Here is a 22,659-nt window from a genome sequence, read left to right on the forward strand (position 1 = left end):
GTATGTTGTAAAGCATGCCGCCATAAGATTGCGAAATGAATATTGCATACAAAACACATGCATGTACGTAGACTGGCATATACACACGTACATATATATATATATATATATATATATATATGCATGCGCATATCGTATACAAAACAATTTATGTTCGCAAAGTTGAATCTTTAACTTGACTCCTTAACGCGACTGCTGTTCTGCATGTGCACACAAGGAATTCAACAAAAAATTATTATTATCATCCTTTTTTTCTGACGAGTACTCGACGGGAAAAACGACAACTGCGACAAAACGAAAAAACAACCAACTACAAATCCGATAACAAAACAACTAAATTGTATATAAAATTTTCTTCATTAAGAAAGTTCGGTTCCAATTTGGCGCGCTTAATTCTGTTCACTTAGAGCTTGGTTATATTGAATATTGAAATTCAGTATAACTGAATTTATATTTTATTAAAAGATTTCTTGAAAAGTTTATGTAAAAATAATGATGTCCTTCAAAACTTTTGAGAAAATTTTGAAATCATGGCCTATTACATAATTAAAAAACAAAAATGAATACATGACTTTGCACCTTCTGATATCGAAAAATTTTTTGAACTAACCGGTATCCCGAAACGTATCGAAATAACTGTTGAACGCTTTTCTACTCACACAATCTTGACGATGGGAAAAAGCTATGAGTAGTTTATGCACTGCATGACAGCTAATAACTTACGATTTGTTTTTAAAGTCTTGACCAGAGTCTTTCTTCCTTTTTCCTTTTCTTCGCTTTATTTTTCTATTCATTAATTACTCTGCATTAATATATTCTGAGTCTTAAGTCAAAATTAACTTGAATAGCTATACATTTTTTGAAGCAAGTATGTGCTTCCAAGCACATTCTGAATTAATTATCGAGAAAATATGTTTTCGAACACAATAAGGTTTTCAATAGACACCTTTAATGGATTTTCCCTATCAAAATTTATTTAGCACTAACATGTAACGGCCATGGTGCACTCTTTTTGGCCGAAGTTGTTAGTTTAGTTTTGGGCATTATTTGACAGTAATAAGATTAATATGTTACGTTGCCTGGCATTCCCTGTTTCAGTATGAATCTTGCTTTCCGTCGCATGTCAACGTTGTTATCGCATTTTTCTTAAAGCTAACAAACAAACTACGACCAAATTGCATCCTAGAACAATGCGACATTTCTTTTCACCTATCTGTTTCGCCAGAATTTGCATCAAATATTTAGAATCTCGAACTGCTCAATATTTCTCACCGATTAACTTATATCCATAAATTTCCTTATTCGGACTATCGGAAATTGTTATGCCATAAAAAACTTTTGCCTGTCATACATTTTGCTTGTTATTGAAATCCAAATATCAAGAAGAAATGCAAGGTAAACGAACACTTACGATTAACATATATCGGGCCGATTTGGGTGTTCATTGCGAAGATGGTGGATGTCAAACATTTACGCCGAGACGAACAATGCGTTCTTTTTCGAAAAAATTTTTTACCAACTTTAACTAGCATTTATTGAATTCGGTTTTTTTATGCTTTTTCGTTTCACTATATTTCACTCAAGCCCTTTAAAAAATAGTGAAAGATCCCATTTTAATATTTTTCATGACTTTGCAGTAAATGAAACCATAATAACAAAGAACAGTAAAAAATGGATTTAGTGAAAACGTAAAGAAAACCACTACGTAAGATAAAGGATACACTGAAAGCATTTCTTGAGTCAGAAAAAGCCTGCAATAGATACATTTTGTTTAGTGTAGAAGATTTTTTGTTCATAAATTTGTAGGCTCGCTGTTTGCATTTACACATATCTATTTTACATGCATACGTACATACGTCAGAAAGTCACATATAAATATCATGTATTTTTGCCTCAAAGTGAAGAAAAAGACAAGGTATGTATGAGAAAGTGTGATAGTGTGCGGCAAACAAACTCATAAACAAGAGTCTCCCCCAACGTACGTACATAAATTCTTGACAAAATAAAATTGAAACAAACGAAAAAAGAAACATATAAATTTCGAGTTCGACGTCTTTTGAAGAGAGAATCCTCTTGTTAAGCGCGGCGGAAAAGTGAAAACAAAAACAAGAATGTAAAGCATGTCAACAGAAAAATACGAAAAACAAAATCTCCCCTTTTTATATTTTGCTCGGTAAAAGAGGCACACACATACACATACATAAGTACAAACATATACCTTTTTTCTTCTTCTTCTTTTAGATATATGTATATTAAGCTTAACAACTACTAAAACGTGAGGAATACATGTAAACTTCAATACATGCAGACGAATACCACCACATATAAACAGACAAGTATCAGAAAAATGAAAAAAACCACAAAAAATCAACTTCAAAAAAAAAAAAAAATAAAAATAAAATAAAATAAAATGAACAAAAAAAATGAAAAGAGTTAGGAAATAAAGAAAATATATAAAAATGATGAAAAGCAATGTAATAAAATCCGTAGAAAAAAGGCCCTGACGATGTACGTGGATACAGATACAATGATAGAAGAAGGAAAAGAACTGAAAAACTGCAGTAAGCAGCGCTCCTCTAGAAAAGAATACAAGTTTAACTGGGAGAATTTTCAAAAGTGTTGTGGATACAGTCATATACATGTTTATAGAAAGGTATGTGGGCGTATGTATGTGGGTGTGTGTGCGACTACTTCTATGAAAAAGCCAAGTTGTATTTTTTTACATCTGTTAAAGCAGAGAAGGATCTTAATGCAAAACCAGCAAATATATAGAAAAAATGAGACGAGAAAAGAAGCAAAAACAAAGAATAAAAGCTCGCGTCCATGCATATGGTTTATTCACATTAAATCTCACCCAGCGTTACGTGTATGGCTTGAAACCGATTACGAATGAAGATTGCAAAGACAACGAAGCGGATAAACATGATTGTCAGCCATGTTGATTTTAAGTCTAAGCAAACTTTAAGCTATTTCTTCGTTTTTTTTTTTTTTTTTCTCTCTCTATTTCTTTTTTTCTTCATCTATTCCAGCGAGTTTGTATGCTTTAATTTATATTATATCCCATAGATGGTTTCACAAATCCCCATTGTCAAAGCACATGCAAATTACTTCTGCGATTTTTTGTTTTTCTTTATCCTATTCTGCTTGGAAAAGGTTTCAGACATGATAAGAGATGTATTTACTATCATCTTTAACTTAGTATTATTGCATTTTTCAATAAGTGCTATTAAAGAGCTAAGCAACCAAGAAAACTGCACTCATTTTGAGATTAATACCGGATAGGTGGCATTAGCTAAAAGTGCATAAAGAAATTACATTCATATTTGTGTATAACTGAAGAGTTGAGCGTCCGTTCATACATCGCTCCCGAGTCTACACTCACTTACAAATTATCGACAGTAATACTTTAATATAAAATGCATTTTGTTTTTCGGTATTAGCGTAATAGCAGAGATATTTAACCCCTGTTCTTTACATTGCAATAACTTGAGCTTTCATTTTACCTTTTCGGGTTTTAATTTGCAATTCCTACTTATAATTAAAAAATTGGGACGGATTAGATTAACTGCATAAGCGAAAAGTTTAATCTCATTGGAATTATGCGATGGTTTCCTTACCCAATCTAATTTCTATTAAAATTTTTGCAAATTAGTTGTTTGACGTAATGTGTAAACCGATATATCGACCTGTTAACTTGCACCGTTTTCACTTAGAGAAGGAAAAATTTAATTTGGAAATTAAAAAAGACACAAAGGATAATAAGTTAATGATTGTGCATGGTTGGATTTTATTTGCTGCTTTTTGTAATGTAAAAGGAGTGAAAATATTATATTCGCTTCCGGACGACTAATTTATCCCCATAAGCGATATATTAGAATTACTTCAAAACAAAATTTCATTGTGTTCCCCATGTTGACTGAAATTAAGCAAAATTAAGTCATTTTCGAAGAAATTAATAAAAGATGAGGCGAAAAGAGCGACATATACGACAACAATTTGCGGAAAAAATTTATGATCTTAGATGTATGAAAGTGCAAAACTGATGGGCACTTAAGTTAATGCTTTGTATTTACTGAGATTGAAAGGGGATCCTGCCTTATGAGTTGCTCCAAGCTAACGACGCGATTGAGTTTACTTTCTACTCTTCCCAGCTGGTGTGGTTAAAACGCGTAATTAATATAGGGCGCTCAGGATTGATTGATTTAAAAAGCGTTGTCTTATATCACGACACTGCCAAATTGTAGGCATCATTAATGTCTCGACATAGTTTTGCTAAGAGGGTTTTGATGAACCCACCGCATAAAAAAACATTTGACATTATCCTCAGTAGTTCCCAAACCTTTTCAAATGAGTGGTTATTTCACAAATAATTAAATAATAGACAGGCGTAAGGCATAATGGCCCCTGGGCCGCCAGATAACAACTCAAATAGATTTCTTCTATTAGCTGACACATCCCCCCAAAGACAAAAAATTAAAAATTCGGCCAATCAGTGACATCACTCCTATTGACAAAAAATATATTGTTATTTCTTCAACTGATGCTAGGGTAACAATTTCCCAAATTAGCGCTTTTGCTATAAAAAAAGCACTAGATAGCATTACAACGTACGTAGACTCTATCTCGATTCTACGCGATGGGAATTTACTTGTCCTCGCTGAGAACCAGCGCGCAACCGAAAAGCTCATAAAATCAAAATAATTAGCTAATTTATGTGCAGTATCCGCTAAATTGCATGACAAAATCAACGCGGTTAAAGGCGTAGTTTATGCCCCATGCTTAAAGCATGTGCCGGAAGATGAAATTGTTCGCGAAATGGGCAGTCAAGCAGTGGCTGAAGTCTACAAATTCACCATATTAAATGACGATGGAAAAACCCGCTCCCCTACACGAAGGATTATTTTGACTTTTGACCTCTATCGGCTACCGCCAACGGTTGATGTAGCTTGGTACAAATGTAAAGTAGAACTCTACATTCCAAATCCCATGAGGTGTAAAAACTACCAACACCTGGGTCATACGGCAAAAAGATGCACAAGTGCTCCATCTTGTGCCAACTGAGGCCTTCCTCCGCATCCTGAAAGCTGTACGCGTAGCTTCTGCTTAAACTGCAATGATCAACAGTCGGCGTTAGACAAACAGTGCCCACGTTTTATAGAAATGCGTGAAATTCTAAAAATTAAAACAGAAAATTACTTTAGCATGGGCGAAACCCGACGCAAATACCGGGAAAAGAAATCCATCTGTAGCACAAGGAATAGGCAAAAGTAATACTTACGCTGCTGTTGCCTCGCAAATCGTGCCAAATAAGCCTTTAACTCCAACTCCTTCCAATGACAAACCTGTTCCACCATTAACCAAAAATTATACTGCGAAACCAGTTCCATCACCCGCCAAAGTTAATATTGAAAAATCCAAAGCAATACCAAATATTGAAAAAATTAAAACAACAACATATACGCTAAAATCTAATAAACTAAATTCCCCAGAATCTCTACTCTTAACTCTAGTCAACAAATCACAAGCGTTGATTTTGTTATTATTATTTTTGTTTATTTTTTGTGTTTGATTATTGTTTTCGTTTATTTAGGTTATCGTGGAGACACTACAATAGGGTCATTATTGCCGTAATTTGTTCTGTTGCAATTGATGTTGAGTATTCGAAAATATCTTAGTAATCTTATGGGCGAAAGATGCATTATCATTATTCAACGCAAGTAAAGCAAGTAGAAACTGTTCTTTCGCGAATCCATTTTTCGCGCAATGACGATCATATTGCGATTTCTAGACAATAGAATCATGCTCAAGAATATGCTCCACTAGCGATATATGGAGCAATTTTGTAATGTAGAAATCAACAGATCCCAAAGTGTTCTTGACCATATTTACATCAATGCTTCTACGAGCTTTGAAGGATAGTTTGCATTCAAACAGGATTGCGACAGGATCAGTGATACAAATCGGTTTTTATTGAATCGCAATTTATTTATTTTTTTTTTTTTTTAGGTATTCAACGTATGGTATAAAAACCATGAACTTATGTTTGTTAATATATATGAATAGTAAATTAGGTTACTATACCATGAATAATAAATAATCTTAAGGTCATCTTAAAGATAGACGGGAAACTACGTATCATTCGAAAGGTAAACAATTTTCACTTGAACATACATCAACAAGCGAAAATGTTTTATAATATTTGGTTAAGTCATTTACATCCAAAACAAATAGAAAGTACCAAGCTGGCTATTTTAAGGAACACTTCATTGTATTCAGCCGAAAATTCATTCTTAAACCATATACATTGAGTGCATTCTATAGGATCAACCTTGAAAAATGGAATAATAAATAACTGCAACTAACTGGAAAGCTTCCGCAAATATTTAACGACTTGTATAGTTTATTCAATTGTGCAGACCAATTAACAACACTATCTGTCAGCCTTGGCTTAAACTTTTTATCTAACAGTAATATATCCCTATAAGCAGTATAAGTGCCAAGCAAATTAACGATTATATCTTCAATATGAAGATATATCTGATATATATCTATTTCGGTTTCTTTTATTTAAGACATAATTATTCGGAATTGGGCCGTGTTTAAACAGTCCAATCCCGTCTGTGTGAAAACCGGGATATCGTAATTTAGGGAATAGCTGTTTGTGAAAAACACACATCATTTTGAATTAGCTGATAGACGATAGGCAGATTGTTTTTCAGCTAGTGGCAGATAAACGAAGTTAAGTTGATTAAGAATTTCCTTATTTGTGTTTTCTTGAAGGAACATATTAGGAAGCCAAAATTTGAGATCAACTGTTGTATCGTACAAATTTTCTGGCAAAACAAGCTGAAATGACGATTGAGTGTGATTTTATAAGAAGTTAAACTTCATTGCCTTGATCCCATTTAGTTTTGATGTGGCAATTTATATCGCCCTGCGATATATCCGATACAAAACCCGAAATAAACATGGACTTTCCGGGTAATAGAATAACTAAATCTTCCATTTTATAAATGTTATACAAAGCTATAACAATTGCTGGAGCAAGGGCACTGGACAACTTGGTTGGAGGAGTAATGGCAATTTTTATTGATTAACCTAAGATGTATCTTACGCTCATCAAATTAACCGATTTAATTAGTTCTTCTTCAATATTGGCATTGTTATCATCCATTCACTTGGGATCATATGACGAATAAACTTCATTCTTAGCTGTAATGATCTTATTAGTCATTTGTTGTTTAGGAATACTTTTAGCGACAGTCCTTGTGGAAAAATGTATCTCGTGTGGACGCTTAAACAGGAGATGTCTCAATATTATAAACCACAGTTTCAAATTTTTTTAAAACCATCACACACATTCAGATTTTGACGGTTGTAAAGGTTTCATATAAATCCACAGTCAGGTCATAGCAGTTGTCACAACACCAACTGTCATTTCTAATATCATTTGAAGAATTGCTAATTGGGATAAGCTACCTAAGACATTTAATATGAAAAACTTCATTACGAAGCCAGTACAAAATTTGAGACTCATTGTTCTCGTCATTAATTTTACATGAGAGATAAGTGTAAGCGGTGTTTAATGTTCAAAGCGAAGGACCCAATACAATATTCCAAATTTTAATAGAAGGGTTCGGTATGCGAAAATTGCTTTTTATATAAATTTATTCCATATGTCACTTGCAGGGCATATATAAAAAACAATATATTAATAAGAATAATAGCAACAACAGCGATTAAGGTAAGAAAATTAATCAGTGCAGTGCAGTTCTTAGGGAATAACTATGCCTCTACTTATAAAGGAATGTGGCCATCAAAGAAAAAAGAGAATAAAAGCAGTATCGACAATATGAATACCACTAAGTAGCTCAAAAAGAAGATCGGGAGTTAAACTGATGTTGCAAAAGTAATCACTTGAAAGTATAGCAGAAAATACAGAAGCCGAATCAACAACCGAAAATTTAATTAGGGAGACGTAAATTATCATGTGCACTGCGATTTCTCCATTTAAATACGGCAAATAATTTTTATAATTATTAATTTAAATAATCGATTTGAAGGTATTAAGGGTTGCGTGGTTTTAAAACTTCATCATCATCGTCTCCAAGCAAATTATACTCGAAATTAGCCGGATTAATCTTATTTATCGTCGACGACTTCTGAAATTTGTGTTGCACAAAGACATCGCACTGGTTGCCAATCCCTTTTTACAATTTCGGAATATATTTAAAATAATTTTTTTACGGTTTTAGATAAAACAAATGTACTCATATTAGTTAATGTAAACCCGTGTTTGCAAGATTGTTTCACTCCCTCATTTTCCTTGTATTCAATAGGCAAAGAAGTTCAAAGTTATTTTTGTGTCATATTAACTGCTCATAGAAGGGTTACGGTTAAGACCAGACGCTACTAAAAAAAATGAATCGGCTTGAATCGTTCGCTGTTTACAAAAATTGCCAGAATATCAAGAAACGCAAGACAAGGGCACTTGCCACTTGTCATCATTTCATCTATCCGTTTATGTAAAACCAGTTCGCACCAATTTTGAAGCAACTGAAGAATTTGCCGCTGATGCGGCTGATGCGGCTGATGCGGTTTGCTCATCAAAGTCGAGTCCTTTCCATTACAACTTGTTTGCACATTTGTTAAGCAGTACTTTGCTTCTATCGAAAATGTTTGAAAATCTAGTAACAAGCAACAGTGTTTTTAGGAGTGACGCCCACAAAATGTCACACAAAGGTGCAATGAGTATATTCCTTGCTTAGCAGCAGCACACGACTTAACTTCCCGTTAGTATGCTTCTACCTGAGCTAACATATTCTTGAAGAAAATTTCATTTCATAGAACTCTGTATCCAAAATGAACATGTACCTTAGCCAGGAACTTCGCTCAACTAAGCTATTAGTTCCTTAAATTCTTTCATATAAAGTTAGTTATAATCATAAAAACTGTAGATAATAGTAATAAATAAGCATAAGATTAATTGTACCTCGTTCGTGTAAAAATATCACTTCTTCATGCCCACTATTTATGCGAACCTATTCGTAACTGGCAAACCTTTCCTTAGCACGTACGTCGTATTAAAAACTGCACCTTCAAAATCCTTTCTTATACGTAAATTTTTTTTTTGCTCAATGGTATAAATATTCTCACGTTGGATTGCATTGGCAAAGCGAAAGAGAACGAGAGACGATATAAAAGCATTTGTATCAAAAATAGAATCGACAACGACGCGCTCTAATCGATGTAAATAGCTTATATTTCCATACGGCGTACAGAAGCAAAACTTGGCTCTTATGAACTTACTTCTTTTTATGACAATATCAGATTAGTACTCTTTGCATTTTAACAATAAAAAGATCAATTAACGAATCAAAACATACTGACTCCTTAGTGTCTTCGTGCTTAAGTAAAGTAAATTTTTCTTTCCAATTCTTGGAGGTCTCGAAATGTGTTGTTTACCATCTTATTAAAAACTGTACGAATTTGCATGAATTTCACAAATTTTCACTTTTTCCAATATTTATTAAATAAACAAAATGACGGGATTTTATTCAGCGATCTGAATAAAGTTATTGCACTGATTGATTTGAAATTAATGCTTTATATATACGAAGAAAGGAAGTTAACAACAATCATATCTTTTAATGCTAGCTACATACTCTTTGCATTAGGCTATGAATTTTCGAAATCTATGTGTACATATATATAATGAGGGTTATATTTATTTTGTCAAAACGTTTGTAACGCCCAAAGCGAAGCATCAGAGAGTCTATAAAGTATATATATTCTTAAACAGCTTCACATTTTAAATTGATTTAAGCATGTCCGTCTGTCGATTTGTAAAGTGAGGGCCCCTCTATTTGTCAAAACAAATAAAAAATTCGTGTTTTGCTTATTACTCATAAACTACAGCGGATGACCTAATATTGTAGAATATGAAAATTTACGTCTTGTATTTAAGACCATGGTGCTGGGTGAAAAACATTCGATCACGACCGAACGTAATTTTCTTACTTAATTTTTTTTTTAATCAACTCAGCAAGTCCTTGATTTGCTGACTCATAGAAGAAGAAGAATTGTTTAAACACATTGTTAAAAATATATGGTATTAGCTGGAGCCTATAATAAGAAAATATTCTTGTTTCTTATCTGACTTTGAATGAATCCACGATGAGCTTAATAAGGGCGTATTGTGCCAAGTGGGTACCTAACTGGCGGAAACACTTTCAATGAATTTTTATCTGAAAGTTCAGCAAGCTTTTCGGAATATCTCCACGTTCGTTCAATATCACACTGTACCTGCCGGAGTGAGGCTTTAGGAAAGGATTTTAACATCTAAAAAAAAAAAAAAGAAACAAGTAAAAAAGCTGAGTGTGCGAATCTTTCAAAGCATCCACCTTTATATCGAAGTAGAATATGCTCATATTTATTACTGCAGTTTATGAGTAATAAGATTTTGCTTTTGTTTTTCTTTGCTTTTGACCGCCGCGTCATTCTTAATTTACGTTATACTGTAGGTGTATGCCTTTACCGATTTGATCAGTTTGCAATCCCAAGCTGTGTGAAAGAACTTCCAATGTTTTTGCCCAATGTGAAGCTGGTATTTTAATTTTTGCGATCAGCAGAATATTTACGGCAGACGTTATAAAGGCATACAGACAGACAAGCGGACATGCTTATATCGATTAAAAATTTGATGCTGATGAATAATATATATACATGGTGTCTTTGACACTTTCTTCTGAACGGTGCAAACTTTCTGACAAAATGAATGTACCCTATTGCTTCGGTGGCGGATACCAAAGAATGTATATAACCTATCATATGTATACAAGATAATATATATATAAGAGGTACTTTAATTTATTTTGATCAGTAATATAATATGATGAATGAAAATAATAAGGTAACGCGAAGTATCAATGTACTCAAGGGTTAAATGCGATGATTTTGACATTTCTTTATATAAAATAAATAAAATAACAGTTTTTTACTGAGTCTTATTGAATTATTCAGTGTACGCAGACGCCAATCATGGAATGTTCAATATTGCATTTTCGACATTCATTACAATTTGTTGTTTGATTTGAAGGAATCTGTTGCCGACGTCCATCATACACTTTTAGAATCTTACGTCGTTTTTGATTTAAGGTGTTCAAATGTGCTGATTTTGTGATCAATGTCAAAAAAAGACGTGGAGGACCAAAAAAATTAGAAAACAATGAATTGGAGGACTTATCCCCAACTCTCAAAAACCTTTCCAACAGCCTAGCAGATGATGAATCAACTATTTATAGACGTTTACATCCTATGAATTCCAAAAGGGAGAGAAAATGTCTACCATACGAATTGACTAACAGTGTCATTTAGAACCGTTTCAACACCGCGACTTCATTGCTTGCCAGACAACAAAAAAAGAGTGTTGTGAGGCTCATTGCGATTGGCGATGAAAGTAGGTATACTATCCTAAGCGCAAAAAGTGAGGGGTTGGTCTAACAGAGTCATCCACATCAACACCGAAGCGGAACGTTGGTGTTTATAAAGATTTGCTGTGCGTATGGTGGGATCAGCAGATTCTAATGTATTTCAAGCTGCTTAAAGCGTATAAAACTGTTACTCCGTTTGCCAACCGACGTCAATTGAACAAACTGAATGATGTATTGTTGTAAAAAAAAACCAGCAATAGTCGGACTCAAAGTCATCCTCTTGTATTATGACTACTAGAAAGAAACCAGAATAAAAAGAAAGAAATTATTATATTAAATTCATTCTATTGCTTTGTAACCGCTGGCTTTCTAAAGGTTTAACCAAACCACCGTTTAACATATGCACGATGTTTAAAGCAACTAATGACACTTAAAAGGACTTAAAAGGCATTTTCAAGTAACTAGTGAAGCATCTACATTTATCCACTACTTTTAGTAACACGACATAAGAGAAGACGTCCGCAAGACACGAGATGAGAAAAGTGTTAACTTGAATGTATATCCATTTGCAGAAAGTAACCAAAATTAAATTCCCTTAAAGCAAAGCACTGCATTTTGGTTTCATCTTCCACTTTCCATTCAATTAAAACCCATTTGCAAATGTAATATTCACAGTGGTTTACTTATTTTCTCATTTTACATATCCATGCATAACAAATTTAAATAAAAAAAAAATGAACAGCAACAATTTTTGCAATTTTTATCTTTACGAGCAAGATAACTAGCAGTGTAAGGGGAGATAGAAGGAGAGGGAAGGAGAATCAAAAAGTGCAATATGTTGCATAAATTCATTAACATTATTTTTCACTTAACACGTAATGTTTATGAGTTCAGAAATTCAAATTCATAAGATCCACACGCATGCGAAGAGAAAAAAAAATGTATATATATATTTGTATATATATATATATGGAAATATATATATATGGATATATATAGAAGCAATTTTATAATAGGTGTTGTTGTTTCTGTTGCTCATCTTGTTGTCGTAAATACTTAAGATTTTATCAACCAAACCAACCAAGCCAGTAACAATAACAAACAAATAAATGTAAATGAATGTAGAATAAAACAATTGCAACAGATTGTTGTAAAAGTTCAAGTATTCACACATAACACTTTGCCTTACACGCCCATTTTTATTTACAAAAAAATGTACACGCACACACAGACGCGTACGTACAAGTTCACATAAACACGCATACATATGCACACATTTACTTACGTACATTTTACACGCATTCAACAAAACACATGTGGTAATAATAATACTCATACGCACTGTTTAACATGTGCACAGGGGACGGGTAACAAACATAGAGCTATACTTGGGTAAGTTTCTGTGTATGCGTGCGAAAGTGTACATGTGCGACTGAGTGCAACTTTACCAACAGCTGACTATATGGATATACGTGCATACATACATACATATATATATATATAAACCAGCTTCAGTTCCTAACCGAGTAAACGGCAGAATGTCAAAAGGATAAAACACATTAAAAACGAGTTCAACGGAATGCAACTTTAAAGAGAAATTAATATCCTTAAAACACCCTTGACTGATTTATTACATGAACATTTACAAAACCATTATCAGGCAAAGCCAAGTCATATAGAGAGAACGCATATACACACACGCACTTCATATCAGTTGTGCAAGTACGTATGCTATTTGCCCTGACTGGCTATTGTTGCTGTTGCTATTGTTGAAACTTAGCTATGACAAGGATTATTGAAAATATCTGTAGCCATGACCAGGCTATAATAATTTACGAAAAGCATAATATCGGAGCAAAAATTTTGCCTATTATATAACGGTTCATAGAAGTCAAGGACCAAAGAAGCATATAATATACATATAAAATTCTCAACGATCGGAGTTATATTTCACAATATATATATATATCACAATGTGTAATATATAAGCATAATATCAATATCAATAAGATCAATCTGGGACGAGTTTTCCATTAAGCATTGCGGGTTGCTGAACGTACCATATTCATGTAGGAACTTTACCCATATCCTTATCTGTATATTTATCGAGGCTGTGTGAAGTCCTTTTATGCCAATTTTCAATTTTCTATCTTCGACTTTAAAATCGTTGCGTAACGAATGGACGGACGGATAGTCAAGTATGTTTGAATGGATACCATATATGATAATCCGTGAGCTTTGTGATGCGTATATCTGGTTATTGCAAACAGAACGACAAAATGTTTAAAATGCTATTCTTTACAGGTAAGAATAAATTGCTTATATAAACACCAGTTTCCCAGTTGTAACGTATGCTTCTATTCGAACATATCTACTGTATATACGAAAGGACAAATCAAAAAAACTTTCTCAATTCTTCGTCACTTTTCTCTTCTTTTCTTTCCATTATTTTCTTTTTTTCCTTTCTTTATCTACCGAATGTCAAATATTTTAGCAACAACCTTCCGTAATGGTGGTTCAGGAAAATGTGTTGAAAAGCAGCAACAACCGTTTGCTCTGTGTAAGCAGATGCAACTACAGAATATCTGCGATATGTGCGAGTGAGTGTTGCTTATGTCGAAGGGGATTGAACACTAGACTATTTAAATTGCGTGTACATCTGAATAAATGGCACTTCATTGTTAACGAACATTCTAACGAGTGCGACTACCGACAGAGGCTAGTCAGCCAGACTTTCATAATAGATTTCTAAATCTCGATGATGTTGTTTTTTGGCTCAGGCAGAAAATCATGTTATATTTCGGATGTAACGAACAGCTATCGCATACAATAATATCGCCACATAGCAAGGTTACTCTCGACTATTTCCCTCCCCACAATGCTTTTTCTTTGGTTTTTGGCTTCTCATAAAGTCTCGGTTACGTGCTGCAACTCCCACTAAATTTGGATTGTTTGTGGAGAACCTTTCTTTTAATATGGGAACACCTTTAAAGCAAACCATACATTTTCACACATAAAGTAACCAAAAACATAATCATAAATTTTATGCTCGGATAAACATATAAAAGAGGGAGTAGCCTCATTTGGAAACTGGACCTGCAACCGATTACCTCAATGCCGTTAAAGCGAGTTGAGTAAAGGCTTAAAACAATTTTTTTCATTTTGTAACTGTATTTTACTATAAAGCTAGTTGTTATTATTGTTATTGTTGTTTTTATTAATACATGTGCCTTAACCATCTGCGTTATGTAATGGAAGCATATGAATATTTTATTGTATTCAACACTTTGAAAACGATTTCCCAAAAATACAATATATCATTTTTAGTCGCTACCCTGGACACTCACTGCATTCATGATACACGCACGAATACATAGCATTTTGAATAAATTTTCCATTACACAATGTTCCTTCTGTTCACACCGTTCACAACGATGATGAGTTGATGCAACCTTCTGCCTGATACTCTACTCTACAGCAATCGAATATAGCAAGAAGGCAGTTGTAGCTTAAAACTCATTTAAGAGTCGCCTAATTTAAATGAGAATTAAGTCTTTTATGCTTTCTGGGAGAGAATTCATATGTGCCGGTGTTAGCTCGTTATTAGAACGCTTGTAGAACATAAGTAAAACCCATCATTTCAACAAATGAATCCTTTATTTTCCTTTTATCGCAAAAATTTTTTTTATTTTAATTGCTTATCTTGTGAAAGACTAATCAAAACTATTTCTCGAATCAATCCATAATTATTCTTCTTAGATAACGAAATCGCATTTATAAATATTTCATAATAACGTCTAAGAATTTTCCTTTTTATTTGTTTTAGTTTTAGCCTATCACCACATATAAAAAAGAAATTAGAAGCGAAATTTCAATTTTCAAAAACGTGGTCGTGAGACATCAGGAAATAAACAGACATACATATAAAAATAACTATAAAACTTACGTTAATATTGAGGGTTTCAAATGAAATTTCAAATCTAGTATACCACGGTTTTTGGTGCGTTTAAAAGTAAATTTGTATTTAGTCGGGGGCAATAAAATAAACACCAACAGTTCTAGCGTGATTTGCACGAACTTCTAAAGCACATTTTTTAATCTTTTGTTTTTTTGAATTTTCTCTTTTGACATTTTTTCAATTATTATTGGCAGCACAAGTGCCGCACGTCACAAGAGGAGTTATAAATAAAAATTAAAAACTAACGCTTTGAAAACGCTCATATGAATATATGGGATATTTGCTACTTGCAGACCAAATTTTTGGCCCGCAAACTGCAATTGGTAGTCTTTGATAATACAATAAACTGAGCATGCAATTGTGAAAGAACTTAGTACTGCCTTCTTTCTCTTCTATAGGTCTTGAATGCCCATTTGCCGCACTACACGAAAACTGGAACGAAAGAAGTTTTATATGGGAAGCGGTCGAACGAGTGCTCCAATCCACATCACTTTTAACAGCGTTCTGTCACCCGCGGCAATGTTCCATAAAGATCGCACAGACCGATAGACGAGTTTAGAATTCACTTACTTGACGCACAAAATTAATATATCTTTATACCACAAACAGTATAGCGTATAGCAACAAAATTGTTGCCCAACACTTTTGACTTTTTCGAGTATTTTTATATACATATGACATCGATTCGCCTTATAAAATTTCAAAAAAAAAAAAAAAAATGCAATCTTCTTACTCTGATGGTATATAAAAATATATGCAAGAATTTTATTTCCCCTCTATATAGTCTTGATCAGCACCATCGTCATCATTACTAAACATGAAACAGTAATCATGTCCGAATATAATTTGAACGTATATCCGAAAATTTTTTAGCACAGTTATAAAATTATGTATACGTTTGTATATAGTGAGTTATTTTACTGCACTTTTACTTTACATATATATAGAATATAGAAGTGTTTAAGCAACGGAGAAATATTTACATTCGCTTATGATCCGCAGAACATCCGCAAGAGCGTTAATGTGAAATGTGTGTACAGATTGGGCCAAGCACATAAAAACAACCAGAACTATAGCTATAAAGTAAATTATGGCAACATGTTATTATTGGACAACAAACAAACGATTGTAAAATGTTTTTGGGTTTATGACATTTACCACTGAAACAAATTAAACTTGTGCACAAACAGCTGTGACATCATTACGACCCGTATAGCGAGTTGTTTGAATAACAATAATTCACATACAGGCAAACAAAAACCGAATATAGATAGCAAGAAAGAGAAAGAATTATAAACAAACAGAAAGAGAGACAAATATCGAATGTATCAGTAAATATGGTAGACGTGTAATAACATAGGGAAACCAGAAACTAAACAAATGAATTAAATTGTTGTCCACCAATCAGGCCAAAGAATAGTCAGTTTCTTGTATGGTCATGTCCAACACAACGGTTCAATGACTGGGGGTCGTCGTTTAGGTCGCGTATAGTTTACTTTGAGCTATAATAAAATTGGCGCTGAAAAGAAAATGTAAGACCAATTCTTTTTGTATATTGACAATTTATTAACACACACACAATCACCTATATATACGAAAATGTGTATTTAGAATGTTTCCCAATCTTTCGTCGTTTTGCTTTTATTATAATTAAAGTAATGAGTAAACATTAATATTCTCAGGCCATTCTAGATGAGGCGGTCGTAATAATGTTTTATTCAACTATGCTTATGTCGTCAGAGACGTTGCAGTTACGACAGTTCATATATACGCCAAATCCATAAATAACATAACAAACAGTATATAAAATACAGAAGAAGAATATACAAAAAAAAAAATAAAAAAAAACAACACAATAACAACTGTACTGTATGCAATGCCTGTGATATGATGTAAGCCCACATACAACATTACTCGAGTATGATGAATTATTTCACGCGTCCTAACAGCCCACAGACTTTAAATAAACCTAAGAACGGACATCTGTACATATAGTTTATATACGTTTATATATATATGTATATGCGATATGCACGGACATGAACAAATGGTATGTATCCGTAGTCGCTGCATTCAATAGAGTGCATTATGCACACAATTGTTAATAAAGGTGCAACAAAACCAAGAGACAGCAACGAACTAGAATAATGAATATATGCCACATACACATTTTAATGAAGACATGAATGCGAATGAGAATACGAGCCAACAACATTGCAAACAATTATAAGATATGCATTCTGAACGGACACGTGTTTCCCTCTTGCGCGCTTTTCTCCGCTTTTTTTTTTTTATTTTAAAATATCTTTTGTTGGCTTCCTGTTGTCAGCCATTACAAGTGTTTTGTTTAAGCGAAACAAAAACATAATTCAATCGTCAAGTCCATTAACCACGCCTACAGTAATTGCCTTTTATAATACATATTAAGAAAACAAGAAAAAGAAAAAAAAATATTCATATTAAAATTCATAGGTCAACAAAATGAATGAGAAAAGCGAAACAAGTCCTTCTGAGGAACAACAAATGACCAAAAAATATTGAAATAAAATATATAAACTGAAAAAATATTGAAAACATGGCTCCTGGAAAATCTTGTATACCCATCACATACCACCAAGGAGCTTTCCAATGAAAGGCCTTCTTCGAATTCACGATATGCACTATTTAAGATACACAAAGTGCAAACGTTAACCAAGAAAGTGTACATTTTACGACGACGATCTAATGCATATACGTTTTTGTCTTACAAGCAGAATAAGAAAAGTGGTATACGCGTAACACTCTTAGACAGCTGGATGAAAAAAGTCCAACGTCTCATTAAACTTCTCTTTCGTGTTTAGAAAACCAACAAGAAATAAATGCATTGAGTTAATTAGATTCTCAGCTTTAAAAAAGAAAACTGATTCAATTCAATTAATTTCTATTATTGCGTTCTCTAAGATTTATTAACACTAAAGCTACCGACATTCCATGTATACCTATTTCTACCGCGAGCGGTCAAATGACCGCGTCAAAAAAACATATACAAAGTAGATAGTAAACAAAATATTTTTCTGATGCTACATTAAAAACTCGTTCCCCGCTTTTCGATGTTGTATGTTTTATTTACTTTTATGCATTTTCATCACATTTTTTACAAATTACAGCATTTTGTGTTGCACATTTTCCACATACGTATTTTTTACATTTTATACAAATTTTGTTTGTTTTGTTGACTTTACAATATCTTATTTGACAAGATCTCCGTTCAGAAGAAACAGTGTTTGTGTTTATTATTGTTTTTGATGGGCATTCTTGGCTTATTTCTTTTTCTTTCTGATATTCGGTCCCAAGTTCTTCTGCCAACTGAAACAAAAACTCTTGCCTCGATATATCCTCACCAAATAAAATCCAAGAGTTTATCCCGGCTAAATCTAAAATATTGAAAAAGACCTGTAAAGGCCATCTTTGAGGTTTAGATTTTACACTATATTTTCTGGCCATTTGGTCGGTTACATCTACACCGAATTTTGTACTATTATAAACTCTAATTGTCTCTGGTATAAGGGTGTCATTTTTTTCAATTTCAACGGATGAATGCATTGAACTAAGTATCAATACTTTTTTATTTGGTTTAGGTTTATAAATTGTAAGAATAAAATCTTTCGATTTGTATAATATTGTTGAGAAACGTGTCATACTATCCTTTGCCTGTCTCGCTAATTTTGGTAGATCTCTTTTATTTCTCCGCATAGTTCCAACAAGAGTAGTTCTTTTTGTTAGAAGTTTACTCGTTAGTGACGCGCTTGTAAAAAAATTGTCAACTGTTATAATCCTCCCATGGCCCGTATATGGTTCTGCTAATTTCAAAGTTACAAATTCTCCAAGTGGGATTGATGATTCTCTCCCTTCATCTTTTCCCAAATATGGGAAGCCGTTTACTATATATTTACTAGTTACATCGGAAACTAACCAGAATTTTATACCAAATTTGTCCGGTTTGTTGATATATTGAGTAAATCTACAACGTGCTTTTGTAGAAAACAATTGTTCATCTATAGTAAGATATGCTCCTGGTTTATAACAGTTCTGGCTGTTTTCGATAAATTTATACCAAACTTGAGAAATCAATGCGAACTTATCGTTTTGTAAGCGTTGGCTTCGTTGATTTTTGTTGTCAAATCGAATAAATCTCATGATTTCTGCGAAGTCATTTCGACCCATAGTTGTCGAGAAAAAGGACGGACCCCATTTCTTGTTCCATAAATATGACAAATTAATATTTTTAGCCTCATATGCGCCGCGTGCATATAGAAGTCCAATAAAAGCATATAATTTTGCAATAGATAAATTCAATTTCGTTTTCAACACTCGAAAAGCCTCTGATTCCGTATATTCTCTATATAAATTGATATTCCTCGAATGTCTTGATATTTTGGGGGTGAATATACAAATGATGAAGTAAAAACTGAAATATAAAAATATAAATCAAACGGGGCAAAAACATTGAGACCAGAAATAAAAAAACAATTGTAAATCATACCACAACTTATTGCTGGCTCTGTTGACTTTGTCGAACCTATCACTTATACCACGTAATAATTTTTCTTATAATATAATTATAATTTCTATTACACACTGAAATTTTGATGCTCTCTGTTCGTATCGCAAGACCTTACTGTCGTACAAAAAACGCTATGTTCTTTGTTCCAATAACAACCAAAAAAATTCTAACCGCATCCGTCTAACCGTCCTAACCGTCTACATTGCAGACACATTGATTACATTCCAGTCTACGATTCCATTGCAGACTCCTAAAACAATTTCAAGAACAAGAGTATCGAAGAATATAGTCATAAATAACATAAATTTTTCAAGCGGTCAAATGACCGCGCCCGGTCGACTAGACATGGTATAATTCTTTTTCGGAAAATACACATTAAAAAAAGTTGTAAATATTGAAAAATTGTTTGTATGTATAATTTAGGAAAAGTCAATAAGATACATGATGATACAATAACGTTTTATGCGACAAATTTTAAACGAAAAAAGTTTAAAAACGGTCATTTGACCGCGCGCGGTACGTTTAGTGTTAAAACCATAAGGGACAACATACATTGCATGCATAGGCACATATGAGCTTATGCTGGTCTATGTTTGTGAGAATTGGGGGAATGTCCGGCCTTTATGCTTATCTTTATATACAATTCAGAAGCGTTACGGAACACTGTCATCAACTTTTCGCTGTTAGCTCTTTGCTTGGATTCATTTTATATTTACACATACCATGCATATGCTTTTAGCACATGCAACTTACATGACTTTACATCATAACGTTCGAAACGAAGAAATCCACCAAAGAGTACTTCTCACGCTTGATTAACTGCTAACAAATATATAATTAATTTGAATGCTTTAATATCTGTTATAATTTACATGCACTACTAATGGTATTTCATATTAATACACATGGTTACACCATCGCTTGCACAAACACATGAAAATTTTTAAAATCAAAATATACATTCGATATATGGCAGATCTTTTGATTTTCATTACCTACACATTACCTAAAAGCAAAAAGTAAAATATACTCAGCTGTGGCTGAATTTTCCGATATAATAGACTGAATTTCGCGCGTATATATATACACAAGCAAGGCCATCATACTCGTCTGATCAACACAATTTTCAAACATCCTAACACGTTGAACAGTCGCTTTAATGCATGAAGAAAACGTATAGCCCGTATAGCTCCATATGGAATAAACTGAATCGTTATTTTTTTTTTTTTTTTTTTTGGCTTATAGTTCTCGATTATCGATCCGTTGTGTCGAACATAAGCATTTTCGTTACTATCCAGTGAAGAATTTCTTCATCATAAAGCTACGGTCTTGTAACATATTCAAAGAAAAAAAAGAATTAAGTGATTATATATAATTCCAAAAAGACAAGTAAAGAAATTATATTCGATTACGACCCAATCTTTTGTACCGTTATCCTATAAATGATTGAAAAAAAAGAAGAATTTTGCCTACTCCATAGTATTATGTGGTCTTGATGATACTTGGTACTCTTGGAAAATAATTTTGTTGAAAGTTGTACTGTGTATCTATTGTAGTTAACAAACAAGAAGCAAAAGACACGGAAAGCAAAGATGCTCTCAGTTTCAGTTCTGTAGACGTGTGGGCGTTGTAAGTTTAGTTCTTTAACCGGTTCGGACGGACGAACAGACGTGCATGTTTAGGTGCAGTCCGTATTTGAAACTGGACAAAAATTTCTATGCTTAATGTGGTTCTTGAAACTTGTAAAGGTAATGAAAAAAAAAATCTTTTTTGAGACATTATAATATTGGATAGGCGTAGTCAATTTTTCACTGATGTGAAGTTAGCCCACTGTACACACTTGGGCTCGCGCCTCTGCGAAGGTAATTGATAATTGAACGCTGCAATTGATTACAAAACCTAAACGAAAATAAAAATACAAGCATAAATAATATAAGAAATTATCCGCCTGAGTAGCCGAGTAGGCAAGAGTCTCGACTATCAACTCTCAATGGTCGTGAGTTCAAATCTCATATGCGGTTAGAGTTTTTAATAAAAGCCGAAAGCCTTTGATGCTAGTGCTTTAAGAATTTATTCTTTGGCTAAATTTATAACAATAATAATAATAATAATATAAGAAATTATACGGAAATGTTATTAGAAAAAAAAACAAGTTTTTTTCTTGTATTTACCATATAGTGAATGTACAACGTTGGCGAAAAGTTGCAATATGCAAAGTGTGTATAAAAAACTTTAACGATTTTTTTCGCCATGTGCCGATTTTGATATGTATTAAGGGACGCTGAAACCTATTGGAAAAATCTAATTTCATCGCCCTGGGCCCTGTCCATTACCTCGAAATTCGCCAAAAACCGGACCGCTTTATATAAACAAGACCGTAAAAGCAAAATTTTGAAATAATTTTGCTAATGAAATGTTTGATCTTATATTCATAATGCTTTTGTTTTACTTGCTAATGAAATGTTCGATTTTATACACATAATGGTTTTGTCTTTATTCAACATGTATGTTTAAGATTCATACCGAGTCGACTTGTGTTCAGTGTAGTGCGTGTTTTCTTTTCGTCTGCGATTTTTCAATTGTTTCGGTGTTTTTATGTATTTAAGTCCAGTCCTTTCAGTGTTTTTGCTTAAACTGGTTAACGCGGATATCGCGTATATGCTTTTGTTTCCTCTATATATAACAAAAAAATAAAAAAACAAAAAAAGAGAAATAAAAATAAAAAT

The sequence above is a fragment of the Glossina fuscipes genome, unplaced genomic scaffold (genome assembly GCF_014805625.2).
Source record: "Glossina fuscipes isolate IAEA_lab_2018 unplaced genomic scaffold, Yale_Gfus_2 60, whole genome shotgun sequence".
NCBI lineage: Eukaryota > Metazoa > Arthropoda > Insecta > Diptera > Glossinidae > Glossina > Glossina fuscipes.